The sequence below is a fragment of the Pyrus communis genome, chromosome 4, assembly GCF_041283825.1.
Source record: "Pyrus communis isolate YQ-2024b chromosome 4, ASM4128382v1, whole genome shotgun sequence".
NCBI classification, from domain to species: domain Eukaryota; kingdom Viridiplantae; phylum Streptophyta; class Magnoliopsida; order Rosales; family Rosaceae; genus Pyrus; species Pyrus communis.
The window spans coordinates 12,335,044-12,345,517 of NC_142568.1; the positions used below are offsets into that span (position 1 = coordinate 12,335,044).

General features: G+C 40.8%; 1 pseudogene; it reads right to left on the reverse strand.

Annotated features, from left to right (window-relative positions):
• Positions 1-4,739: 4,739 nt before the first annotated feature.
• Positions 4,740-9,239, reverse strand: LOC137721970 (uncharacterized; annotated as a pseudogene).
• Positions 9,240-10,474: the final 1,235 nt, after the last annotated feature.

Here is a 10,474-nt window from a genome sequence, read left to right on the forward strand (position 1 = left end):
AGTCTTTCTTAGTGATTGGAGGGACCAAGTTCATCGTTCTCCCATTTATCTTGACATCACTACCATTATAACGTGGCTGAGGAGGCTTTACATCCATCCATCTTGGTATTTTGGCCTCTTTATCCTCCACTTCCTCAGAAGTTTCATAGTTTCTAAATACCTCGGACAAGCCCTTTGGTTCAGAGTCTCCTCCCAACCTTTGGAAGACATTGCTGGAGGTTTTTTTTTCAGCTGCCAGCATGATACTTCTGCGGGCCTCCTGTTTATCCCTCTCTCTTCTTTTAATCAACTTTTGATCAATGATAGCTCCTGATGCTGGCACTTCTAACTCACACTCACACTGGCACTTACTACACAACACCGCTCCTTTGAATATGGTTGTCTTGGGTCTCTTGGGCAAGCCTCTAACTCCTTCTGTAGGCTTGACAGCTTGTTTTCTTTCTCTTTTTACTTCCCATGTGGCTTTTGGCTTCCCCTTCTCAGCCCAGTTCAAGTTAATCATGTTTATTAGGGCCTCTAGGAAAGGATCTGTATTTATCATCATATTGGCCTGAAATTTCTCCAATAGCAACTTTCCCTTGACTATAAGGTCTTGTATCTAGCCCCTAAACTAGACACAGTTGGTTATAGAGTGGTTAAAAATGTAGTGCAGTTTGCAATAATTCTTTCCTCTCAATTCTTCTAGCTTAGGCATCTTTTTGGTGTTGTCGGGCACAATCACTCTTGCCCGCACCAACTCCTCATAGATCACTACAACTTTGGTTAAATTAAAAGAATAACTCTGGTATTTAGGGGGCTACATAGGAACAAATCCGCCATCATTCATCACTATTTTCTGATCGTTGACTGGCTGGACCAAACCCTTCACTATTAAAGGCTTGAAGGGAGTGATCATCTCTGCTGCACATATCTTTATCCTCTCTCCTCCATTGTTGTCACTTTCACCAAGCTCTAAACCTTCCAACTCCAACCGGTGAATTGCTGCTTTGTTTTTGTAGAAATGAGGCACCTTGGATGAGTGGTTTACTTGTTGTTCCTTAATCTATGATTACCAACTCTTGCAGTTCATTTAATTGCACATCATAAAACTTCTTCCTCAAGGGTAATCTTAATGCCTTCTGAGCAATAGATATAAGTTGGGCATGGTTGATAGGAAACTAGCATCTCATCCTCGTCCTTCTAAACCTCATCATGAAGTTTTTTGAAGACTCATGCTCATATTGCTTCACCTTAACTAGATCGTTGATAGCCATCTCGAGCTTCAACCTATAAAACAGCTCATGGAAAGCCATCTCCATTTGTCCCTAGTTGGCAATGGAATTAGAGGGTAACAGAGAGTACCACTAAGATGCTAGGACAACTAATGAATTAGAGAGTACAACTAAGATGCTAGGCCAACCAACGAATTTCCAAACAACCTCAACTTGTAGTTAGGAACTTAAAGATGTGATCTCTAGAGGACACATTACAGTTCTCCCCACTGAAGGTTGGGAACGCAAGCATCTTGAAGTTGAGGGGAAAAGAGTTATGCTCATCAATATACTCGGGATAGGGCTTCTAGTAGGTGATCTTAAACAGCGGGCAAGCCTGTGGTTAGGCATTCTGGACCACCATCCTTCTCAGCTCAGCCAACTCATCTCTAAGTTGCTGGTTAGCTGCATTGTTGTGTGGGATGTAAGGAGGTCCCCACTTCGGGCTTTTTTCGTTGCTCGAGAAAGCTTCATTTTTTGGCTCTGGCTGTCTCCACTTGATATCTCCTCCCTTATTAGCCAACGGTGGTGGCCTATAAAGAGGATGTTTGCCCGTGGTTGTGGATCCACCTTTCCCACGAGTCTCTCCAGTTGGTTGATTCAACCTATACTTCTTTCTATCTTGCCCAACCTGGCCTCTACTATCTAGTGGGAATAGTAGAGGGTCAGGCAGATCTGTCTCCAAGATCTTTTCCACTTCTAACTAACTAGTCTCAGGTTCTTCTTTCTTCTTTCCCATATCCTTCTTTTCCTCCAACAAATGAAATAGGAGAATTAGTGGCTCCCTCTCTGGACTTGCCTCTCTTAACATTTCCCTAGGATGACCATTTCTTGGGGAAGAGTACTTCAACTCTAGCCTTCTTTGTAGACTTCCTGTTAAGGAACAAAGTCTGCTTACTTCTCCCTGGGTCTCTAGAGAAATCTTTTCCAGACTTTTCAATACTTGCACTATGGTGACTTGCAAGTCTTCATTGGTCACCTTTCCTCCGGATTTCTCTGATGAGGTTGGGTTTTCCAAAATAGGTGCATTTCATAGGGATGGGAAATCTTCCGGGTGATCTATCATTTTTTATCCTATTGGACGATGTGGTTGTCTGTACTCTACATTCCACCTAAAAGTCCTTTTTTCCTCATTCTGAGCATACAAGATACTTTATAAGAATCCCAATGGGTGTGCCAAGACTATGTTCAGGAAATATTTCGGCCCTTGCACAACTGCCCTGGGAGGTTGGCACTTGTGTGAATGTGTTGGTATCTGCTGACTTCTTGCTGCTTAGTATGCTAGAAGAAAAATATAAAGTTAGTTTTGAAAAGTGCCTTTGTGAGGCCATAGGTGTAGGCTTTGAGACTTGCAATCAAAACTAATGAAGTGCTAGGCGTGCCACTGTTATCTCAGTATAACTGAAGTAGAACAGATTTAGTTTAAGTTGATTACTTACGCCCCAAGTTACTTAAACTTCTTGTTATCAAAGAATTGTCATAAATGGGTTAAGTCTGCCTTTAAGTTCTTTTTCTTGCCTTGTAAACAAGGATTTTTAGTTCATGATCTTGTATGTTTGAATGAAGGGAGTCCAAAGCCCATTAAATCATTTGCTTGATTCCAGGTTGTTCTTAATGAAAACAAGTTTATTGAGTTATCCAGGTCCGGATGTGAATGGGACTCTTAGGTAGAAAATAACTAGAAATAACTTGCATACATGCTAAAAAGAACACTCAGATGACAGATCTACTAATTTAAAGGACAAACAAAGATATTTGGGCAAGATTTCACCTTGTCGGGTAAGGTTGAACTTCTTGCAGCCACTTCTCTTAGAGTTCACAAAGGTTGTACACTAAAAAGGGATGGATGGTAAACAAGGTTTACACTAGGGAATCGATACTACAACACTAAGAAAGGTAGCAGAGCTTTTACACTAGACAAAAGATGGCTTTTCTAAGGAAACTGTTGGTAAAGGGATTGAATCTGGGTTGATTTCAGCTTGTCTGGGTACGAACTAGCTTGATAGCAAAGTTTGTATGTTGTTTGTTTGATTGGTTGAGTGTCTTTGCCTCTGTTCTCTCTTCTTCCTTTTATAGGTGATCTAGCCCAACTGTCTGGGCTTTGTTCTTGGCCGAAGGTTCTCAAGGGCAGTGAGTCATCATATATTTACTTGTAGTGCCACTAGAAAGTGCTTTTTGGCTGATACTAAATTGGTCTCTGTCAGTTGTCACTTCGGTCCTAGGCACATGGCCTATATCTTGGCTGAGAAGGCTTCAATTTGCTCCAGGCTTTGTGGCTGGGCTTCGGAAAAATTTATCTTGTCTTGGCATCTTTGGGCCTCCCTTCAGTTAAGCCCAATATTCAAATATTAACACAAACAATTAGTCAGCGTCCAGTCCCTCGTACATCAATCATAATCAAGTTATGCAATTCATGCCAGACCTAATCACATCTAAAAGCCGAAGATACATTGCTATATACGGAATGACTATAACCTACTGTTAGTTTCATGTCATCAGATTAGAGAATTGAATTTGAGAAAACAAAGTTTGGCAATCAAGTTAATTACATCATAACTTGCTTGCTTATATACCATTGAAAATATTCTATAGTGTAAATAAAAGACAAACAATTATGCTATAATTAGTGGTTAATCTTTGGACTTTAACCAATGATAAGCAGCTAGCTCTCACATGCCTCAGTTTGGCAAAATTTTCACCGTCCATCGTTAGCCTGTTGCTTGTCTGGTAAGTAATGTGGCATAGTCTTGTGAGCTGTATAAAAACCTAAACAACTTGCAAATTGAGTTGCAAACGGTGGAAATTATGGATATTTTGTTTCCTGTTTCTGTGTTCTCTGAACAAGAAAATCTGTCATAGTATCAGTTGTGTTGTATACAATCATGCATGGTCGTATGATAAGATGACCAAAAAAAAAAAAAAACTCTCCATCTGGACCCTCGAATTATGCCCTTTTCGCTGCATTTTGATGCTCCCTGCCTATGTTGCACAGATACGGACACGGATACGATGATAAGCGACACGACGATATGGTGACACAGCAAATCTCAAAAAATAAGAACACGGATACGGCTAGGACATGGAAATTATAATATAATAAATATTACATATATTAAATTTCCCTAAATAAAATTAAGCAACATATTAGATTGAGGTCAGAGATTCTTTTAGATTTTAGTTTCAAAATTTCCAAAACTGCCCCAAAATGTTTTTTAAATTTAACAAAAGGCCCCTGCCGCATCTTGACCGTGTCCAAGCCGTGTCCAAGTCATTGACCGTATTCAAGGCGTGTCGGAGTGTCCGACACTTAGGGGTTTTTGAGTGTCTGTGCAACCTTGCTCCCAACTGTTGTGTTGCTACATAGTTGAATTTGCTGATTGCCGGATACTGATGTGAGCTTATACCGAGTGTGTGAAACGATATGAATAAGAAGCTAAAATGGATCATGGAATGTGCAAGAAAACTAGCTAAAGCATGGACAAGGTCTTATTAGTAGCTTAGGCCAAGTTGAAGTCCAAGAGCAGCAAGGACAACAAACAATGTCATGGTCCCAATACCGAATACTTCGTGAACGGTTTTCAATTCAGATTTACCCTGCAAAAATAGAAAAGGAATAAGAAAACATCGAGTTGCACAATAAATAATAGAATAAACCGATAAAAAAGTAGATGTAAGGATTCTGACACATATGTGAATGTAACACATTAAAACCATAAAATGAAAAGGTTTTGCACACATATTAAACTATGATTTGTCTACCTAGGGAAATGGCTCCTTACGTGCAAGGAGCCAAGTAGTTTTAGAATAAATATTACCTCAAACAAAGCAGGCAAAATTGTTTGTATGGTCACGAGATTAAGACCAATGAGCCCTGTAACAGCATAAGGGCTGCAAACATAGATACAGATTAAATTCAGCCTCGGTACAAAGCATAAAAAGTGAACCTTTTGTTGTATTCGTCTACGCTTTCCAAATAACTGGTACGAAAATTTATAGAAAAAGAAATTCAGTGAAACACAATATCTAGAAGTTTACCTTTCAAAAATGGGTTTATCTGAAGTAAGAAGAGATGTTACCCCTCCAGCTGCTCCAAGAGTAAAGAAGAAAAACATCCCTGCTAGAAGCTTAGGGTGCAAGTCTTTGGCATTGGCCTTCTCCTCCAGAAATGATCAGAAGCCAGAACATATTACTATACACCAGAAAATTTATGGCATAGTTGGTTTATCGAAAAAGAATGTTATGGGAATTTTCATATATTATTTGATACTTCTTCAGAACTAAATACATATACAATCCGTAGCCTACAAGGAAACAAATAAAAACAGGATATATACAAAACCCTTCCTTCCTAATAAAGGACTCCTAGTATTTACCCTATTTACATTCCCTTTTTTTCCGTTGTATATATCCTGTTTTTATTTGTTTCCTTGTAGGCTACGGATTGTATATGTATTTAGTTCTGAAGAAGTATCAAATAATATATGAAAATTCCCATAACATTCTTTTTGGCATCGGAGCCTTGTAACCCTAGAAACTACCGCTGCTGTGTTTGTCTGACGTAGTGGACGTATCGCAGCATCTCTGCTGTCGTGACTGGAAGAATTGCAGCACCTGTTTGGTTGGTTGCTGCCGTGAGTCATATCATCAAATTGTTGGTGCCCTTTCCGTGTGTAAGTCGAGATGGCTGAAGGTGATTTAATCTTGAAGTTGGAGGGTGGTTCCCGTAAACCACTTAACAATCAGGTATTGAGTCCCGTTGTTATTTAGAACGATGCATCTGCGGTGCCAAACACTGTGAAGTTGAATGGATCCAATTACCCTCTTTGGTCCAAGGTATTGGAGATGCGTTTTGCTGGACGTGGTCGAAAAGGCTTCGTGACAGGAAGTACCAAGGAACCTGCTGAGGACAGTGCTGAGTATGAGACGTGGGAGACCGGGAATGCCATAGTAAAAGGGTGGTTGATTAATTCCATGGAACCTGCTATCATGGGATTTTTTATTCACCTGCGTACTGCTAAAGAAGTCTGGGAGGAGGTGGCTCGGACTTATTATGATGGTTCAGATATTTCTCAAATTTATGAATTGAAGGTTAAGTCGTTCAGGCTTCGTCAAGAGGGCAGGCCGTTTGGTGTGTATTATGCTGACCTCAAGTCCGTTTGGCAGAAGCTAGATCAACGGAGACCAATTAAGATGGCATGTGTTGCTGATCTTAAGACACTTCGAGAAGAAATTCAGATTGATCGTGTGTATGCTTTTTTGGCGGGCTTGGATGATATTTTTGATAAAGTACGTAGCGATATTCTATGTACTCAACCGTTACCATCTGCCGAGGAAGTTTTTTCAGTTGTTAGGCGTGAAGCACAACGACATGCCACCATGATGGGTGGGAATAACAACCAAGGGGGACCGTCCATGGCCATGGTCTCTCGGCCACCTGCAACTTCCCGTCCTAACAATTCTTCTAATCATTCTTTCAATTCTCGTCCCTTTACCCGAGAAAACAAAGATGATTTTAAGTGCACTTTCTGTGGTCAAACTCGCCATACTGAAGATACATGCTTTACCAAGCATGGTGTACCTGATTGGTTTCCAGAACTTAAGAAGAAATTGCGGGCAAAGGACCGTGGCACAGTCGGATCCAATGGAGGCCGTGCCTCTCTTGCAGCGGCTACACCAACTGCTCCAGAGGCCGGGGCTAGCTCTGGGGATCCTAGTCAAACTTTCTTAACTCGTGCTACTCCTGGTGATTCATCCTCCAATACAGGTATTGTGGGGCGTGTTCTCTTAGCCTCCGAAAGTGATCAACATACAGGTTGGATTCTTGATTCTGGTGCAACCGATCATATGACGTACGATAAAACTTTGTTTCAATATATGACAATGTCTCACAGGAAAAGCATCGCGACTGCTAATGGGACTCTTGTCCCCGTGTGTGGCGCTGGCACTGTGCAACTTTCCCCATCTCTCCCTTTACATCATTGCTTATTTGTTCCATCATTGTCCCATCACTTATTATCAATACCACAAGTCACTGAACAATTGGATTGTGTTGTTCTAATGTATCCGTCCTTTTGTCTACTTCAGGATATTCAGACCAAGGAAATAATTGGGCGTGGCACTAAGAGAAAGGGGTTGTACTATGTTGATGACGTCGTTTCAGGCAGGGCTAATGCGGTTCGAGCATCACATACTAGTAGTTTGCAAGAAGTATGGTTATTGCATCGTCGGTTAGGGCATGCATCGTTTGGATATTTTCGGCTTATGTTGCCTACTTTATTTAGTAGAATAAATGAATCAGACTTACATTGTGAAGTATGTATTCGTGCTAAAAGCCATCGTGCTTCGTTTCCTTCTAGTATGAATAAAAGGTCTGTGCCGTTTGAACTTGTGCACTCTGATGTTTGGGGGCCATCTCCAGTTGTTCTTCCTTCGGGAATTAAATGGTTTGTTACATTTGTTGATGATTGCACTCGTATGACATGGTTATATGTGTTGAAAAATAAGAGTGATGTTGGTCTCGTCTTTCGGTCTTTCTCTCAGATGATCCAGACTCAATATTCATCTGTGATTAAAGTACTACGGTCTGACAATGGTGGTGAGTACATTGCTTGTGAGTTGTCCGAGTTTCTTCGTGATCATGGCATTCTCCATGAAACGACTTGTCCTTATACCCCGCAACAAAATGGGGTTGCGGAACGGAAAAATCGCCACATCTTAGAAACCACACGTGCTCTTCTGCTTGGCGCCTCGGTCCCTAAGATGTTTTGGCCTGAAGCTATTACTTATGCGGTCTATGTGATTAACCGTATGCCCTCTCGGGTTCTGAACTTTCAGACACCTCTTCAAGTCCTCACTCAACATGCTTCAGTAGTGTCGACTCATACTCTCCCTCCTCGAGTATTTGGGTGTGTCGCTTATGTGCATATTCAGAAAATTCCCATAACATTCTTTTATCGAAACATATGCTGCAGTTGGGTTCATACCACATCATCTGAAAAGCGTATCCAGTAACCTAGATATGTTCCATAGCCGCCCATAGCGAAAAGCACAACAGCCTACAAAATACAAGAAACCATAGATAATTATATCAAGCAACTTTAGATGAATACCCTTTATGGCCAGCATGACATGATTAAGGGAAGTACATTCTTTTACATAGGGGTATAAAGCGGCATACCATGTTGCCCAGGTGACCCCAATGCACGAGCCAGCCAGGAAGACCAAACGACTTGACAAGTTCAACGAAGGGCTCAAACAAAGATGCCACAATGCCGGCTATAATCCAAATTTTCAGATGAGTATAATATCAGTAATATGACAAGTTTTTGAATGTGATAGACATCTAGCTTCTCAGCTTCTGTGTTGAAAGGACTATTTATGCTTTAGAAACAGAGAGCAATGCAAGAACAAATGCAGCAAGTCAGATGAACTGTAATGGTGTTAAAGGATAAAAAAAACTTAGTAGACTATAAATCAACTGAGAAAAACTTATAGAAAATCAGAAATATTGCCAAAATTTTAAAAATGAAGATTAAAAAATTCCTATTGAAAGTGGAACTCTCAATTAGCAATCTCAATTACTAAAGCATGCATCCACACAAAATGCTCAACTTGAAGCCTTTCCAAATGTGTTGTATTTTATTCTGTCAAGTTTCCGATGTAGGATTGCATTGTCACATAAATAAACATCAAGTCAAGAATACTGAAAAATGGTGGAGTTAAAAAAAAAGGTACCTCCAGGAAAAGCAGCCAGAAGCAACAGAGGCAAAGGACTGAAGCAGTACAAAAGGGTCTCATTGCCATTGGCCTTCCCCACTTCTTACCGATCAGCCACGTCATTTTCAACAATGTCTAAACTGAACCTGCTGTTCTTGATCACAAAAGGTGAAAGGAGAGTTCTCCTACTCCTACTACTTTCCGACGTGGCAGTTGCAGAAGAGGAGAAGACAGATTCAGAGAGAAGTGAGAAGAGGCAGTAACCATGGCCATTTGGTAGAGAGAGAGAGAGAGGGCAAGTAGGAGGGAAAAGAAAAGAGAGATAAGCAGTAGGGTAAGTGGGAAAGGCGACGAACACTAGTACAAAAACATACTTGCGCGATGGAAATAATTGCGTCACGCAAAGTATGTTTGCGCAACGGTGACAACAAAACGTCACGCAAAACAGCTTCGGGTGACAAATGCACAGCTTCGTCGTGCAATGTTGAGAAAAAAGCTGTAAATGTCTTGGTTTAATGCCAAAAGTTTGCATGATGCACAGGCCGCGTCGCACAATGTCTTGTTTCACCATACAACAAAACAGTTTTGCACAACGCGATTGTAGACATCAAAATTTCGGTGAAATGAATGTTGACCAATAATTAAAATTTCAACACTCACGTGTCACATAAATTTTACATGTAGCGTGTGACTCAACAAAAAATCGAAATAAATTGGAAAGGTCATCAAATAGGACACGTGTCAATACCTGGCAGAAATGATTTATTTCATCTGATTATTTAAATCCAAAAATCAAGTTTTGGAATTCTATAAATAGGAAGCCAAGGCATTCATTTCAAGGGGGAGAAAGAAAGGAAGAAAGAAAGAAAGAAGGGAATGTACATCACACCAAAACCTTGAAGCCTCGAAACTCTAAAGCTCTCAAGCAAATCCCGAAGGATCAAGAAAACACTCTTCATTCTTCGTAAAATCCTCCTTCAAGGCCAAGCCCCAACGGCCCTTGAAGAACTCCAACTGACTCAAGATCAAGCCCCGACGGCCCCTTGAAGAAAGTGTTCATCATCCGTTCATCCTATGATCAAGCCCCAACGGCCCTTTGGATCAACAACCTCAACAAACCCATACACCCATTCTTCAAGATCAAGCCCAACGCCCCTTGAAGATCCGTTCATCAACTGTTCATCCTTAGACCAAGCCCCGACGGCCCTTTGGATCAACAACTCATCCACAAACCTACACCCTACGAAGATAGAATCAGAGGATCAAATTACAAAGAGATTGTAACCCCAAAATCATTATTACAAAATATATTTTGTACACGGTATTCTTGTTTCTTGTTGCAGGAATTTTTCGTGTTTACAAACTTGGCACGCCCGGTGGGACCTCTCTACCTCTCATCTCTATCCTCAAATCATCGAAAAACGCAAATGGCATCAAGAAAGGATCAAGCTGTTTCTGCAATCAAAGCAAAGAACAAGAACATCATCGCCGCAAGTGGTGATATTTCG